At 38.4% G+C, this 17755-nt stretch overlaps 1 protein-coding gene and 1 long non-coding RNA gene across 4 annotated transcripts in view; both read right to left on the bottom strand.

The window, feature by feature from the left end:
* Window positions 1-17755, bottom strand: part of LOC138955403 (calcium/calmodulin-dependent protein kinase type II delta chain-like) — a 396239-nt gene that overhangs the window by 223008 nt on the left and 155476 nt on the right. The window lies entirely within an intron of this gene.
* On the bottom strand, window positions 5749-8381 carry LOC138959066 (uncharacterized). Of its 2 annotated transcripts, none has more exons than XR_011453605.1 (3): window positions 7149-8381; window positions 6303-6398; window positions 5749-6058 (listed from the first exon to the last, which is right to left on the bottom strand). It is a non-coding gene; the product is annotated as an uncharacterized lncRNA (long non-coding RNA). The 2 variants fall into 2 exon arrangements; XR_011453604.1 differs by having other exon boundaries at window positions 6303-6395.

Below are 17755 nucleotides of genomic sequence, written 5' to 3'. Positions count from 1 at the left end.
AAAAACAGTCACCCAGAACGAAAAACACAAAGCTATCAAACAAAGAAAAAGGAAAGATCTCACCAAAAGGTAGATGGACAGGTAGATCCACAAGAACCAGCTAGTCTCACGGACGAGCCGGCATGCGAAGGCCAAAAGTGAGTGACAAAAATCGACACGTCCACCGTGTGTTGTCGAAAGTCGAGAATGATTATTACGGATGCTGGCGCTCACGTGGTGCGCAGGGTGTTGTGGGTAACTGAGCAAGGTCAGGCCATAGTAACGGCTATGGCGTCGCTTTTAGCTTGGTTACCACCCTACTAAGGGCAGGTAATTTGAGTGGTTTTTTCGACATCTAGCATGTGAGACTGAAGTCAATGCATTCATAAGAATTGGAGTAAGAATATGTAATTTAATCAAAAATTTGCTCCAGGGGCTTGCAACGTAGTACAATATATTACCTTACTGGGAGAATGCAAGTTTCCAGTACAAAGGACTTAACATTTCTTACATACTGCTTGACTAAAATCTTTACAAAAATTGACTATATTCTATACAAGAAACACTTAACAAGGGTAAAAGAAGAAACAGAATCCGTTAGTCGCCTCTTACGACATGCTGGGGAGCATCGGGTAAATTCTTCCCCCTAACCCGCGGGGGATGCTTTGTGAGCATGAATGCTGCGTGTGTGAATGAGTGTGAGTTTGTACGCATGGTCTCTATCACTTTGTCACTATTTCTTTCTCTTTGTATATTTGTGTCTAAAATTGCTCTCTCTCTCTCTGTCTCTGAGCCTATGTTGCCTTTCTGAAAGGGGTGTGTGTGCCCCCGGGGAAGGGGGGTGTATGTATGTGGTTGTGTGCGTGCGTCTGTGTGCATGTGTGTGTCTGTGTGTGTGTGTATTGCGTGTGTGTGTGTGAGTGAGAGAGAGAGAGGCGATTTGTCCTTCGCTGGGGGTATGCAGTGCCTTGGCATTGCACGTCTACTTAATTGATTGATATATTGTGCGAATCGCTCAAGCCGCCATTGTAATTTTGATATAAAAATGTCAATACAGGTGTTGTGGGAATTTCCGTTTGCTGTTCTTGGTGCTTCTGCTCACAATATGAACACAGAATCAGAATGCATGTAAAACCGATAGTGTGGCTCCCATAGTTTCTTATCACAAATTGTTTGCAATTCTGTGAACAAAATGTGCACTCAGTTTTTAATGAACAGTTCAATAAAGTGAAAATCTAATGTCTTGATTTAAATGAATAGTTCAATAAAGTTAAAATCTAATGTCTTTGCCAGTCAGGACGTGGAGGTTAGGTTGAGGCAGCGACACATTTTGATAAATATACAAGGTAACACCCGAATTTTGTGTGTGCTTTGGATACGGTATATAATGAACTTGATTTGATAGCTGTTGCTTTTGGGGTCCAGCAGACCATATAGGCCAAATCAGGACCCCCTATATAATGAACTTACATGTGCTTAAATTTGGTAATGATTTCACGCAGGTTTATTGTGTTAGAACGCTTTTGCCACTAAAATTATGATGATTTTATCTTGTACGGCTTCGACAATCGTGGATTACATTCCACGTACATTTTGTTAGTAACATATGATATACCGATACTTTCTAACCATTTGTATACACAATAAAATGCATTACTTATCATATGCAAGGCCAAAAATGTAAAAGACGATCATATTCAAAATCACAGTGTTTTCCGCAAAATTGTATTTGACCTCCCCCAGATAAAAATTGTAAAAAAAAAATTAATAAGGAAACCAAATTTGTTCCCTCTACAGATTTATATATATTGCTTAGAGGAACTGAGGCTGTGCACAAAATGTGTAATGAATCTCAGGAGGAAATTTATACACTAGTATCTCCTTAAGTAACCATTCTCAAGGCTGTGGTGTAAGCCTAACCCTAATCTTAACCCTAGCTCTTCATAACCATTCTCAAATTTTTCTGAGTTTTCAAATAGATGGCAACTAAGATGCCACATTCCCCAATGACATGACATTGCTACCCCCACCTTAAAGGCACAGTACAGCTCACAGCCTTCGTTTTGCGTTTTTGTTGCAGCTGAGTGCATTTGCAGTTCAAAAATCCTCCTATGGTAGTAAAACAAACCCAAAACTACCCAACGACGACATCTGTGAAGCTCGACAGTTTCGTGTTCACGCGAGTGCATAAATTAACCTAGTTATTACGTGGTGTTTGATCGGAGTTCGATTCAACTGAGTGATTCCGGCCTCGATTTTGTTTTACACAAACTCATGATGACGTCTGACATAGTTTGCTAGTGACGTGTCTTTTTGTGCATGATGTGGTGATCTACCTGATCTAAATTTAGATCCAAAAATAGGTCAAGACCAGCCGGGTCCGAGTACGAAATTAATTCATAAAAAAATCGCAGTTCTTGACTCTTTGGGTGCAAGTCAATGAAACTTGGTAGTTCTTTTAACGGATAGCTGCCTGAGGTATGACTAAAAGCCCCAGCCCCCTACGGTTTTTAGCACATTATTGGTATACCAATTTTGTGCTAATCCTATGCTACAAATGTACTAAATGTACCAAACGTATACTACAAATGTGCCACGAACAACCATTGGTACATTTGTGGTATACCACAAAATGTGCTACAGGTTTCAATCCTATGCTAGAAATGTGCCAATCATGGACTTTGTCATTTTATTCTATACCAGAAATGTGCTAACCAACAACTGTGTGCTCTTTGCATGTGCTAGAAATGTGCCAATCATGGACTTAGTTATTTTCTTCCGCGCTAGAAATGTGCCAATCACAGACTTAGTTATTTTATTGTGTGCTACGAATGTGCCAATCATGGACTTAGCTATTTTCTTGTGTGCTACAAATATGCCAATGAAACACTTTGTCATTTTTGTGTGCTAGTAAAGACTTAGTTGTTTTCACAGTATGCTACAAATATGCCAATCTTGGACTTAGCAGAATTTTGCATAAACTAAAGAAACTGTCACAGTAAAAATTAAGTACAAGAAAAAAAAAAGGATACAGGGTAAAAACACAGGGATTCATGGTTAAAATGTATATAAACACATAATTTCACACAAAATCAGCTTTATAAAAGATTAGCATAATGTATTAAATTGTATACTCATTGATACAAAATCCACACATCTAGATAGCTTTTGTAAAAAAAACAAAATTATAAGAAATGTAAAAAAAAAAAAAATATAATTGTACTAAAGTTCCTTCAAGATTTTAAATGGAGAAGGTCACTATGAGAAAGCATTTTGGACTTAAACTTTTAACTGTGGAATAAGAAGAAAAAAAATAGGCAGTCAGCTTTCTCTGTAAAAAAACAAACACACAGTAAATTAACTTATTCAAATTCTACTCTTTTTTCTTTTTTTTTTACCTGAAACACAGCTTAACTTCAAAATAAGCAGAACATGAAAATGTTGCTGCATCCACTGAATAAAAGAATGTGATTAAAAAAAATGTACATTAAAATTTTTTTTTTTGGGGGTGTGATTTGGAAACATTTCTGGTCCAAAACCTACTTTTCACTCTTGTCTGCATGGTATGCACAAGCTTCTCACTTTTTCTTGTTTCAAGTAAGCTTCCAAACTACTTTCAGTAATTGTCTTTGCCTGGTGTAAACAATGAGTGATCATACAAAATTGTGATTGCAGACGAAAATCAATGTATTCGATCATGTATTGTGTCGCTTCGCGTGAGTGGCTACTTCTAAAAATATCGCCCAATCAAATGAAAGGAGACAAAATACACCGCCATTTTGATTCTACCCCACGAAACTGCCATGATTTCAAACACTGAAACAGTGCAGTGCTGTGTCTAGAGTGGATATTTTCCCAGGAATGCATCATGAACGAAGCTTTTGAACTGGATATCTAACTGTGGGATCAAAGTCTACAATATTGTTGCTATGTTGAGATCCACAACTACTTCCATGCGAAGAGCCATGCAGCCGGTCCGTTGACAACTTGGAGAACCATGGCATGGGCATGGCTGACAGTGACACGTCTACTTGCTAAGTCAGAAACGAAACATCCACTCTGCCTCCACCCGAATCGCAATGAATGACTGACTCTGTCTCACTCTCTTCACTCTAGTTGGTAAGTTGTGTAGATTGTTTTGATACAGTGGTATTTTAACTTTTAGTGTAGCTATTGTGATGACCCAGTGAGTCGAGTGACTGAAAAGTGAAGTTCAAATCATAGACACAGTGTCACTGTCAGATGACTGGTTCTTGGTAGTATGGCACGAAGACAAACAAATACACATTCTTTACTCTTTTCAAACTTTCACTTACTCAAGTTACTGTTACAGACACAGCTTCATATTTTGCAGTACTACTATTATTATCAGTGCCACTAGAAGTAGAACAGAACTTAGCTTTGAGTTTGAATTGAGCACTTTATGACTATGAGTCATCGGCCATGGACATTCTTTATACTTTATAGCTCACTTGCATCCACGAAGAGTGCTTGCGTTCGTCATTTGTAATATTGCCAACCAATTATTTCCTTCCATACATTTAGTATTTGAAAATTAGCAAATTGTTTTTCTTCAAAATTAAATTAAAATATCAAATGTTGAATTGTAAATTAAGTTATTAGTATTACTGTATTAGACAACAGTAATAATAACTACTATGCTGTATTTTTCAAGTATCCCCTGGATACATGTGCACAGTGAAGAGTAGCTTTTCTTGTCAACTTTCAAGTCTGCAAGACCCAAGAGGAATGGAAGAATCCAACAAACACTTGAAACAGAAACCCAAATGTTTTTTCTCGACCTTAATAAATTATTTAAAGTGCATAAGTAAGTCATCTATATATATATACGACTAGTGTCTGTCTGTCTGTCTGTCTGTCTGTCTGTCTGTTCGCGATGCACGGCCAAAGTTCTCGGTGGATCTTTTTCAAATTTGGACACCGTATTCAGCTACACCCCGGACACAACCTCATCGATGAGATATTTCAACACGTGCTCTCAGCGCGCAGCGCTGTGCGCGCTGAACCGATTTTGTTTTTTTTGGTCTGGATCCACTACCAGTAACTCTTCCTTATCTTCTCCAGTGTTTTCAGCCGCGATTATCTCCCTTCCTCCGTGTGGCGTCAATCCATATTCCCGTTACTACGTTTACTATTTTTAGAAGGTCACTGCACGTTACTATTTTTAGAAGGTCTCCAGTGTTTTGCGCGTTTATCTCCTTTCCTTCGTGCGCCGGCTTCCCGGCAAAGCCGGGTCCCAGGCACAGCCTGGTATTCGGCTCTACTTCTTCCCGGCTTTGCCGGTACCCGGCGAAGCGGGTGATCATCTAGTCTTTAATATGAATATTATTTGTGTTTGTAGTTGATGGCTTGCAGTCCCATGTGAGCTGCCTTTTTCTGCATCAATGACATGGATCAAGACCCGGGCATTCTGACCCCGGCGAAACGGTGTTCAAGAACTTTTTTTTATTCAAGAATATTCATGAATATTCTAGAATGTTCTAGAATTTTTCTACTGGCATTATTCTAGAATTTTTTGGCTTGTAGAATATTCTAGAATACCGAACAAAATTCAAGAACAGCAACAATGTTCTAGAATATTTTTTTTTCAAGAATGATCTTATTCAAGAACATTCTTCTTCAAAGTTCAAGAACTGTGATCCCTTATTTTTAAAACACTTTTAATTTAATTTTTTGTTCTCCACTTATAGTTTTGGTTGTGTTTGCTACACATTTGAATTATACTACAAAAAAAAGCCAAACAAACACTTGGTTCATTCTTCAAATGTTATATTGTCACAAAGAAGTGAAATAGATGACAAGTCGATCTTGGGCTAACAATGTTCACAAGCAGAATGTGTCTTCAACATTAATGTCATCACTTTTCTGAACTACTGGAACTGCATGGATGCGGATGCGGTACCGCTTCTCCAGGAAAGGTCACTGTCACCAGCATCCCTTGTTGAATGATTCCCTTGGCCTGAACTTCACTGTCAGTCTGTGGCAGAGCATGGTGGATTTGATTCAAAAGAAGGCTTAGTATCAGCTTGAAGCTTTGCAACATTGTGTCTTGTAAAGCCTGAAACACAATGCCCTACAGTTTACAAAAAATCATTCGTTCAAAAACTTGGAAAAGGGAACAAAAATGAAGAGTTAAATGTCCGCAGTTTGTTCTTTTTGGTATCTAAATATGGTATAGTATTGATGAAAACCATTTTCATCTGAAATAAGCCATTTTTCTCTGAGACGTTTTGCCCATTAATTGATTTAATTCATTCACTGGCTGATTAATTACTTGCACAGTTCGTTGACAGGACTCTTACCTTTTCCTCCAGTGATATTTTATTTATGGTGTGCTTCATGGTACTTCCAGTGAGAATTCATCCAGATATCTTCTTCACCCCTCTTTCCTGGACCTACTGTAAATAAGAAACAAAAAAAGGTTTTAACAAAGGATAAACTCAAACATCAGACATTCCAAAGATCATCATCATAACTAGAGTGAATGTGAACAGAAAACTTACAAACGTATTGCTTGTCATTAATGTCATTCAATCAATCAATGAAACCAATTTTGATGCAATGGTTTTAATGTTACCTTTTTACATAAAAGTACATAATTCTATCAATACACTTTCGGAATATTTGTTATAATCGTCATTGTTGTAAATACCCTCAGGCATGTTTACAATTTGAAGCACTTTTTTCAATTTCCTTTTCAGAAACCTGTTTTCAATTTTGACCAAACCAGTCAGTGAGTTATCACTATCAGTTTGCTACCGGCATATTTATACCAAATCTGTGAGTTCCAAACCTCAAACAAATTCAGCAGAAGTTACAGTCTATAATTTATACTTTGAAACCAACAGGTTTCGTTTATTCTGTCCAACAGTGCCAGCAGAACGCAAATCACGGCAGACTTTCTGTTTGCTAACAGACGACACAATGACACACACTGACACAGAAAGGCGGCCGTTAAACCCAACAATCAAATCATGACATGATTAAACAGTACTATGCAGTTAAGTTTTATACATCTGCCATTTTTCATGTGTCAGATCGAAGAAGAAACTTTTAAAATTGAAGGCTGGTTTCGATTTCACAGTCACACACATGTTTACATCTGCACCACGTGTTGAATAAAACAAACAAAAACAAAACATACTTACTGAGTTCATGGAAATGATGCATGGATCAATGTTGTTTTGCTCTGATGCAAAAGTGCTTCGACAAAGAGAAAAGGTTTCTCGCTGCAGCAGTTCGTTCAAAAGAGTCCTCTTTCCTCATGGTGTACTAACAGAGCGTCGCCATTTTGATTTTAAGGGAAGTAACTCCGGTGGACAAACTCTGGCACCGGAAGCTGAGAAACCAGGCGCCAAATTCTTCAGAAGCACGTTGTTAGAACTGAGAAAGATTTTGTAATCTTCATTTACAGGGTGACCCAAAAAAAAGAGTACCCAAACAAAACGTCATAAATTGAAAAAAAATAAAGCAATCTTCATAAAATTTATTTACACACACAAGTAGCCTCTGCATGATTTGCACAGAAAATTTTAGCGTTCTAGCTTGTCTTTCAGGAAAGTTATGCTCATTCTACAGAACATGCTCCAAACGCCGCTGCAGGCAAACTTGAACTCGCCGCGCAAAGTTATCAATCACCCGCACACACTCCTGTTGCAAGATTCCGCGAATGGTTGTTGTGATGGCTCTCTTGAGTTCTGTGATTGTCTGTGGGTTGTTCCTGTAGATGTTGTCTTTCAGGAACCCCCAAAGATAGAAATCGCGCTGACCGAAGTGTCTCTGGAACTGTACTTGCACATCTCTGTATGATTTTGTGCGAAAATAGGTCTCTATGCAAAACGTCCGTTGATCATTAGTATAGTTCATTGTGAGAACACGCTGCTTTTATTTCATCCAACCATGCAGTGGATTAGCTTGACTCACCTCAAAAAGAAAGAAAAAAAAGTTAAAATTGACAAAGTTATTCAATTTTGTTTGGGTACTCTTTTTTTGGGGTCACCCTGTATCTGAAAAAATGGCATGCCACCGAATTGTCAACTTGTTAGGCATGAAGAAATGCTGTATTCTTCATCCCAAACAAGAGTTTGAACTTGGAGGAGCCAGACACAAAAATGACAGATGAGTGAAAGCACCGTGAAACTCGAAAAGAAAGATGGGTGAAACTAAGAGCAGCGATCTCACTTGAGTGGCAACAAGCTGTATCCTGATTTTCTCAGGAAAAACAAAGGACTGGGTGGCCGAGTGGTAACGCACTTGCGCTCGGAATTGAGAGGTTGCGTGTTCGACCCTGGGTCGGGCCGCTATTTTCTCCCCCCTTTCCTAACCTAGATGGTGGGTTCAAGTGCTAGTCTTTCGGATGAGACGAAAAACCGAGGTCCCTTCGTGTACACTATATTGGGGTGTGCACGTTAAAGATCCCACGATTGACAAAAGGGTCTTTCCTGGAAAAATTGTATAGGCATAGATAAAAATGTCCATCAAATACCCGTGTGACTTGGAATAAAGGCCGCGAAAGGTGAACATTCGCCTAACAGGCTTGAGGTTTGCTGGTCGATGTGAATGCGTGATATATTGTGTAAAAAATTCCATCTCACACGGCATAAAAGCGCTTTGAACTTCGGATAAGGCGCTATATAAATAAAGAGAATTATTATATTATTATATAGGTGTTTTAAAATTCTTTTATGTTTGATATTGTTGTTTGTTTTAGGTGACATATACTGATCTAGGTTTAGTTGTTTTTTGTTTTTTGTTTTTTTTACAATAATTGAATAACAATTAAATGCTTTCTCTCTTGTTTGCAAGATTTTAAGTGAAATCAGTTAAGTTAGACCTATAGGATTGTTTATTTTGAACTAAATTCATTTGTTTTGGTAGGATTGCATGACTTTTTACTCAAGCCCTTTCAAACCTATTCTTTTCAGTCTCTGTGTAACTGTAAGTGTAATTTGCACATGGATCATTCATTGATAGTAATATATGTGTCTGACAGTGATACTAATAGTCAAGTGTCAATCAGCAAGCCGGCACTTGTTTTATTTTTTTCAAATAATTGTCTTCTGAGTATTAGCTAGTCAATTACAAGACTTTACAGGAGACTGAGTTTGGTCAGCAACATATATATATTTATACTTATAAAAATTCCTGCATGAAAAAAGATGATTACTATTAGTATTATTTGTAAATAGTTCAGTATTTACCCCTTATTAGTAAATATAAATATATATATTCAAACTTGAGCATTTATAATTATATATAATGGTTCTAATTTGATCACTTCTCATTTTTTACAGATGCTGCATCAAAAGGCAACAAGCTGCAAACCATTAACCCATCAACATCTTGTCAGAGAGTGCAAGTCTTTTCAAGAGCTTGAAGAGGTGCTCAAGCCAGTCAAGGCCATGGGAATAGTGATGCAAGAAGAGATTTACTCAGGTAATTAAGTGAAGGCAATCAACATTTATTGATTTAAACCTTTGTCACAACAAAATTTGGGATAATTAAATGAAAGCACAAAACATGATGAATGAATTATTCCAAAACTGAAGAAAAACAAGAAGGGCAAAGCCCATACGACTCACATGCTTGACCTTGACCTTTACATGACCTTGACCTTCAGGGTCAAGGTCAAATAACTAAACCTAGCAATGACATCATACACTAAGAACTGCTTTACACATTTTTCCTACCAAAATACATGTGACCTTGACCCAAGGTCAAGGTCATCCAAGGTCATGCAACACAAAGCTGTTAATTCAAGACATAAGAAGTACAATGGTGCTTATTGGCTCTTTCTACCATGAGATATGGTCACTTTTAGTGGTTCACTACCTTATTTTGGTCACATTTCATAAGGGTCAAAGTGACCTTGACCTTGATCATATGTGACCAAATGTGTCTCATGATGAAAGCATAACATGTGCCCCACATAATTTTTAAGTTTGAAACAGTTATCTTCCATAGTTCAGGGTCAAGGTCACTTCAAAATATGTATACAATCCAACTTTGAAGAGCTCCTGTGACCTTGACCTTGAAGCAAGGTAAACCAAACTGGTATCAAAAGATGGGGCTTACTTTGCCCTATATATCATATATAGGTGAGGTATTCAATCTCAAAAACTTCAGAGAAAATGGGAAAAATGGGAAAAATAGCTGTTTTTTAGACAACATTTATGGCCCCTGCGACCTTGACCTTGAAGCAAGGTCAAGATGCTATGTATGTTTTTTGGGGCCTTGTCATCATACACCATCTTGCCAAATTTGGTACTGATAGACTGAATAGTGTCCAAGAAATATCCAACGTTAAAGTTTTCCGGACGGACGGACGACTCGGGTGAGTACATAGACTCACTTTTGCTTCGCATGTGAGTCAAAAATGGCTTGGAATCGCAACAAAAAGTCTCTTTACAAATTAAATTAGTTAAATACTGTAATTTCTTTCATTCCTGGCCCGTTTCATGTCAGTCCCCAAAAACTCTCTGGATGGCATTTCTGGAAATGAAGCTAACTAAAGTTATCATTTAGTTGTTTCAATACTTTTATGAATGGTGACTTATTTGATAAAAGCATTGACATGGCACACTTGATTTGACAAAATTCACAAAACATTTTTCGACATATTATTGACTCTTTTAGCATGATGAAAATAAGCACCACAAAGAAACATTTAGACTTTTAAAATTGTATTTTCATTACACTTTACAGGGCATCCGCAACTTGCAAAGCATCGGCTCCAATATTCAGACTGCACCCGGTGTGACCAGTGGAAAGGTTCTTCGCCAAATGAATAACCATCACCGATTTATCATCCTTGGAGTAGTTAAATTACATGTGATAAAGTATTGAATGAAATCTTGTTTTGTCTGCTGTATCAAGTATTGATGGAGGAAAAAATCACTTTAAATATTCTTGTTCTGTTATTAGTCATTAGATAATTGTACTATCATTCTGATTTGTATGAAGAATATATTCTTAATGGATTTATTCTTAAATGCCAGCACAGAATATTCCAAGATCATTCTGAAAATTGTGTTGAGAGTATACTAGAACTTCAACCTAGTTTTGAATATTCTAGAATACTTAAGACATGTTCAAGAATATACTTTAAGTTAACAGGATTCAAGAATATTCCAGAAAAATTTTAAGATTCAAGAATTCTCATTTAATCTTTAGGAATAATTCAAGAAACTTCTAGAATATAAATTCATGAATATTCCTGAACTTTTTTGAATTATTCTAGAATGGTGTTAAGAATATTCTAGAATAATGTTAGGAATATTCTAGAATAATGTTAGGAACATTCTAGAATATTGTTAGGAATATTCTAGAATATTGTCAGGAATATTCTAGAATAATGTTAGAAATATTCTTCAAGTAGGCAAGAATATTCTAGAATTATTCAAGTCCTTTTTCAAGAATATTCCTTACCAAAACATCGAAATATTCTAGTTAAAATTCAAGAATTCTCATTTAATCTTCATGAATAATTCAAGAATCTTCTAGAATATAAATTCATGAATATTCATGAACCTTTCTTGAATGGTTCTAGAATTGTTCTTGACCGTTTCGCCGGGGGACTCTCCTTTCAACCTTCACCGGATCAAGCGTTGGACTACCCAGTCCGGATGACACGACCCACACTTTCCAAAGGATTCAACGTAAAAAGTTATGGGTCGTACACGATCCACGCCGTCCGAATTGGAATAAACATTTTGCCGCCTCTTTGCAGGGTATATTGGGTCGTACACGACCCACGTCATCCGAATAAGGATAAACAACGTAACTTTCATTACGTAATTTCATATGGGTCGTCCACCACCCACATGATCCGGACTGTGTAGTTCAAATTACGTCATCATTTATTTGTTTGTTTACAAAAGTATTAAACAATGGCGACTGCACGTGAGAGGGAACAATAAAGATTATCTTTCAAAAAATGGGCAATGGAAAGGTCGTATGGTGATTAGAGATTACATGAAGTCTCAATTAAAAACTCCAAAAAGTTTCAGAGATAAAGTCGATTTTGTGAGGCTCTGGGTCGTCCTCAACCCACAAAGTACGGTGAAGGTTAACTACAGAAGCTTGTGCCATAGTTGACTTTGAAATCTTGATCGTCACAAAACGGGGACAGCGAAGTTCAAGTTTTCTCCGTAAAGTGTCTTACCCAACTGACCTCAAATTCCAAAACAATAACACGTGGAACTGAAATTTATTTTCAATGAGAATCTAGATAGTTGTACTTGTAATGTGTAAATGACATTCATTTTCCATAAGGATCTAGGTCTGTGGTCAGTGTGTGTTACTGACATTCCATATTCATTCAATAAAAGCGGTTTATTCTTTCCACATCTATTTTGGGTTTTCTGTTTTTGCATACATAATGTATGTGTGTGAATCAATTGAAGTGATTTGAACAAGATCATAATTTTGTGAATTGGATTTTAGGTCAGTGTGCCGATAGTGTACTATTAATATGCCAATAATGTGCTAATATGTGCATTTTCACCCGGTTTCTTGCTCGAATAGCTGCTGCGCGTGTGCGCTAGAAATGTACCACAAAACAGCAAACCTACAAGTACAATTGGATTTATAAATTATAGTACAATATTACTATTAATAAAAAATACAATAAGTATAAGCTACAATTAAGTTTTTAATGTGCCAAATGTGCTAGAAATGTACCAGGCGTAGCACATTTGTGGCACGTGCTAGAAATGTGCTAATCCAATAGCAGGTTTAGTTTGGTAGCACATTTGTGGCACGTGCTAGTAATGTACCAGGCGTAGCACATTTGTTGCACATGCTCGAAATGTACCAGGCGTAGCACATTCGTTGCACATGCTACAAATGTACCAGGTGTAGCACATTTGTGGCACATGCTAGAAATGTGCTAATCCAGTAGCAGGTTTGCAGTTTTGTAGTACATTTCTAGCTCATGTACCACAAATGTGCCAAATTGGAACTTTTGTGGTACATTTGTAGCGCATGCTAGAAATGTACCAGGCATAGCACATTTGTGGCACGTGCTAGGAATGTGCTAATCCAGTAGCGGGTTTGCAGTTTTGTAGTACATTTCTAGCTCATGTACCACAAATGTGCCAAATTGGAACCTCTGTGGCACATTTGTAGTGCATGCTAGAAATGTACCAGGTGTACAACATTTGTGGTATACTGCATTTGTCAATTTTTTTTTCTAAGTCCATGGTTCCAATTTGGCACATTTCTAGCACGTACCACATACGTACCAACAGTGTACTAATTATGCGCTACATGTAGCACATTTGTGGTATACTAGATTTCGGTAAGGGAGGGGCTCCGTGCACCTGGATTTGACAAGTTCAGTACTTTTAATGAAAGCGGTCTGGGAAATGGTGAAAGGTGGCTGACCTGGCACAACCACATGGGTCACACAAACCCAGTGTAAACAACAGCTGCCAGGGATTAACAAAAAAAGGAATGAAAAAAAAAAAAGTTGCCAAATTCTTCCTGGGACGGATTTCCGTCTGGCACGGAAGAAATCCCACCCCTGCATTCTCATTATTCGTGGTGTAATCCTAACCCTAAGTACAGCAGAAATAAGTTGATTGATCGATTATGATTGAATGATTTTTTTTTTTTTTTTTTCTCAGTAGTCTTTCTTTTATGGAATGTATTTATTTCGTGGTGTTTTTTTTTTAATCCATGTTACAGTAAATTTACAAAACTAGGAAATTAACAAGTTTCCTGAAAATGTAAGTTATTTGTAAGTTGGGGATTTTATAAACTTGGAAAATGCTAGGAAACTGGTTATTTTGTTTAATTCAGTTGCAGGCCGTTGTTTGATCAATAGACAAATTCCGAAAATAACTCCGTCGGGTTTGTTTGTGTTGTGGGTTTGTTTGTTTGTTTATTTGTTGCTTAACGTCCAGCCGACTACGCAGAGCCATATCAGGACGAGGAAGGGGGGGATGAAGGGGGCCACTTGTCAAGCGATTCCTGTTTACAAATGCACTAACCCATTACTTGTGTCCCAGCAGGCTTTAGTAAAACTAAATTAATACCTACTGGAAGATTACCAGTTTCCAGTATGTTAAAATAGGCTTAACCTATCTACTGCTGGACTTACATCAGAACACTAACAGATTAAACTATACATGAATCGCGAGACAAGCGGCAAGAGAAGAGATTTTTGGAAAAAATACAGGTGAATGAGCAAGAAGGCAGAAAAAAGAAAAGAATTCATGAAGAAAAAGAGAGCATGACAGGAAAGAGGAACCAAAAATCTACCTAACAGCAAACTAGAAAGCTCCTGCGGTTCCAAAAACAGGAGGGGCCTTTAATTTCATAACCGCAGTGCCCCACTGCGGGATGTGTTGTGGGTGAGTGAGCTTTTCTTGCAAAACCTCCTGTCCACGTGTTTTCGACACTCCCCTCGCTAGTGATTGGCCTCTCCAATGTTTGGCAGAGGCTTTGCAAGAAAAGGTTACTCTTCAACAAACCCGACAAAGTTATTTCCGAAAATCGGAACTACTCACTGGACAGGAAAAAAAATATCAGTAAATTTGCCAAATTCATAGGAAAATTGTTATTTTTCAGTTTTGCATGCCGATTTTTTGTGAATTTACTAAACAAGAAGATTAATGTTAATGAAGTTGTTATATTCTTCAAATTACTATAACTGTTTCCAATTACGCAAACTTCGCATGCTATTTTTTTTAATGAATTTACTAAGCAGAAAAAAAGGTTTTAAGTAGATAGGTCACCTTCTTTAGATTCATATAAGGAATTTTGTAAATTTGATGACTATGACATGCTGATATTTTAGAAATATACTAAACAGTTAAATAAGGTTTCAGTAAAAATGTCTAATTCGTCATTTTTTTAAAAAGGAATTTGTATTGTATTTCCTGAATTCGGCAGTCTGTTTTTGATGAATCTACATCAAAACATGGCAAGTGCTTCAAAGCAATGTAAAAGTTAAAGCACAAAAGTGTTTAAAAAAAAGTACAAATAGATACACACACAAAAATCGACCAGACCAGGGATTGAATCCAGGACACAGCTCTAGAGCGCAGAATCTTCCCACTGAGCCAAATGCAGACCGTTGTGATATATTCGTTCAATCAAATTAACTTTTTTCAAAGCTTTCCAATTTCAGACGCGATTGTCTTACGATTTGTGACCCTCCACCACGGAATGAGTCGCATGTCATCTTTGCATGATTTTCATATTTTAAAATTTTCCTACAGAGTGTTTTATGCTCTATCCAGTGGTAAGAACCGTTTTAGAAAAGAGCGAAAACTTTTCGAGTTATAAGCCTGTGACTAAGATGACCCTCACACTTGTACCACAGTCCCCCCGGACTTATATTAAGCCTAGCGCAGAACCGCGCGAGGTGACATGCGACTCATTTCGTGGTGGAGGGTCACGTTTGTGTTTAATGCGATGCCTAAATCAATATCCACATCAACGATATTTTAACCCCAAGGCCAGTCAAATCTACTAGAGTTTGATTTGTGTTATATAGAAGACAAAAAGGATGAAAGGGACAACCATGAAAAAACATTGCTCGACAGCCAGCAAAACTTTTTTCATTTTAACACATTTTTGAGAGAGAAAAAAATGGAAAAACACAACCACAAAGTAACAACATTTTGCTTTCATAACTGCTGGAAGTCATAATTTAATTGCAAAATACTACCCTGAGAAGAGAATAAGTACTACACAACCATTATACCCAACGTTTACGAGAATAGCATTCACTGCATGGGTAAGAGCCCAAAATGTTACCTTCTTCTTCTTCTTCTGCGTTCGTGGGCTGAAACTCCCACGTACACTCGTGTTTTTTGCACGAGTGGAATTTTACATGTATGACCGTTTTTTTACCCCGCCATTTAGGCAGCCATACGCCGTTTTCGGAGGAAGCACGCTGGGTATTTTTCGTGTTTCTATAACCCACCGAACTCTGACATGGATTACAAGATCTTTTTCGTGCGCACTTGGTCTTGTGCTTTGCGTGTACACACTGGGGTGTTCGGACACCGAGGAGAGTCTGCACACAAAGTTGACTCTGAGAAATAAATCTCTCGCCGAACGTGGGGACGAACTCACGCTGACAGCGGCCAACTGGATACAAATCCAGCGCGCTACCGACTGAGCTACATCCCCGCCAGGACTGAACATTTTGGAAGGCCGGGGTCCAGGGGCCGCTAAGGCTCCGGTGGGGTGCAGGGGCAGCGCCATTGCTGGGGGGTCTAGGGGGGCAGTGTCCCCCAGCCGAAAATCTAAAATTTTAGTAATAAATTTTCATTTGATTAATATACTTATCCAACTCACATATAGCAATTAACCCTAGTTCAGTGCTGGTAACGCTGTACGCGTCCCCTTGGTAACAAGGGAAGACAACTCTAAAAAAGAGTGACCATAGACCGTCAAGGGGTCAAGGCCAGACCGAGATCGAGGTTGCCTTCCGTATGCGCGCGCATATGCCGCCATGTATTCATTCTAACCGAAGCCCAACTCACTTCTTTTTTAGATAGATATACCCCCAACAGCGGGGAGGCGGGAGGGAATAAACGATGTGAGTTGGGTAAGTATATTAATCAAATTAAAATTTATTACTAAAATATTTGATTAAATTACATATCTTACCCAACTCACATATAGCAGATTGCTACTGTAGGAGGAGGGAAATTCACAATACCAAAAACGGAGAACTTGTCCTGCCGATACCATAGCTGGTAGAGCACAACTACCGTCCTGTCGCGGTACCGCGACATTTCGGAGGTAGTAAACAATAAAAGAACGTCCTCTGAGCGCCAGTAGGCTAACTCCAGAACCTCTGAGAGGAGACCGGAGCAGAGGAATGCTATTGACCAGGCCCAGGTTAGGGCCTCCTGAGCTCTGACCGCAGCAAGAGGCAGGACTGCCTGATTGTCACATGACTGGCCTTACCATCAAAGACAGGACTGTCGAATCAGTGTGGCTACCCATTTGGCCAAAGAGACCCATGGAATGTCTTTATCCCGAGCCGAGTAGATGGAGATAAAGAGTAGTTATTTGGCTTTACGAGCTTACGGGCCATGTCCGGGCCCAGTATCTAATGAGAGCCCTAACCGGACAGTTAAACAAGTCATGGTCTCCGGGAGCAAGTACCTCACTCAGGGAAGGGAAGCGGATAATAGAGGATGATAGACCAGATTTCTGGTTTTAGTAAGGAAATCTGGCCTAAATTTGAGAGAGAAAGAGCCATCTTTTTGAAACAGAATACCAATCCCGGGACGGGAGCTGTGACTTATACCATGCTGCATCAAGGGAAGAGCCCTTGAGGATGCTAGCAATACTGTGATGTAGGAGAAAACTCCTAGCTCATTGCAAAGTAAAGAAAAATCCAGGAGCCGCCGTAATGAATGCTACCACAGAGTGTAGCTTGCTAACTCGCGGGAGAAAAATGGCTCTGAGGGGTATAATGCCTAAGTTGAATCACTGAACCAGAAGGAATGTGATTCTATTTCTTATTGGCAAAAACATAGATGAACGATGTCTTTTGCGTAAATGAAACAGAAACAAAACCAAAGCTAAAAGCTTCTGTGCCAAGACTAAGGTCAGCCACATGATGGAGTCCTTAGTTCTTTCCGTAAGCTCTTAAAACGAAGTGCTGAAACTATGGAATTTTATGAAAGCCCTTTGTGTTGCCCAGCGAAAGTAGCTGACAGAAGCCTCTACCGTAAGGGGTAGGTTTCACCGGAAAAGTTCAATCTATGAGGTCACGGACCGT

The sequence above is a fragment of the Littorina saxatilis genome, linkage group LG2 (genome assembly GCF_037325665.1).
Source record: "Littorina saxatilis isolate snail1 linkage group LG2, US_GU_Lsax_2.0, whole genome shotgun sequence".
Classification (NCBI taxonomy): domain Eukaryota; kingdom Metazoa; phylum Mollusca; class Gastropoda; order Littorinimorpha; family Littorinidae; genus Littorina; species Littorina saxatilis.
Note: the sequence above shows the minus strand (reverse complement) of the source record. Positions and strands in the feature narration are given on the sequence as shown.